Below are 605 nucleotides of genomic sequence, written 5' to 3' on the forward strand. Positions count from 1 at the left end.
GCACCAGCCGGGAATCGAACCCGGGTCTGTACCGTGGCAGGGTACTATTCTACCACTAGACCACTGGTGCAGGTTTGTAATAAATAAACTCCTATATCTAATCTAACGCACCTTCTAAATGTTTTTGGGGTAAATATAAATTCTATAAGGTTTGCCATAATTATAAATACCTTTTTTCGTTTGAAAAATTATCAATATTTTTCTGATTTTAATGACCGTCCAATAAATAACCGAATCTATTAGCTCCCATGACATTTTCATATACTTTTTGTGGTAAATAACCAAATTTTCATTGTAAAAATATGAATTATAATTTTACTTATTTTTTAAAATTTTATAAATTAAGGGGATACTTTTTTTCACAATTTTTCATCCACATTTTCCAATTTTTATTCATAATTTTTTTAAAAATAAATAAACTAAGGTCAGATTTAAAACTTCCCAACTTTCATCCTAGAATGATATAATTTAATCAAACATTATGACCTATTAATAATTTTTTAAATAATAAAAGAATATTCATAATTATCTCAAATATCAGGAGAATTCATTGTAATTTACCCTATCTTTTGGAGTGCTATAGAAAAATAAAGGCAGTATCATCG

At 27.1% G+C, this 605-nt stretch overlaps 1 non-coding gene across 1 annotated transcript; it reads right to left on the reverse strand.

Moving 5' to 3' along the window:
• Positions 1-70, reverse strand: TRNAG-GCC. Its single transcript has one exon. It is a non-coding gene; the product is annotated as a tRNA-Gly (tRNA).
• Between the last annotated feature and the right edge of the window lie 535 nt (positions 71-605).

The sequence above is a fragment of the Sesamum indicum genome, unplaced genomic scaffold (genome assembly GCF_000512975.1).
Source record: "Sesamum indicum cultivar Zhongzhi No. 13 unplaced genomic scaffold, S_indicum_v1.0 C00952, whole genome shotgun sequence".
Classification (NCBI taxonomy): domain Eukaryota; kingdom Viridiplantae; phylum Streptophyta; class Magnoliopsida; order Lamiales; family Pedaliaceae; genus Sesamum; species Sesamum indicum.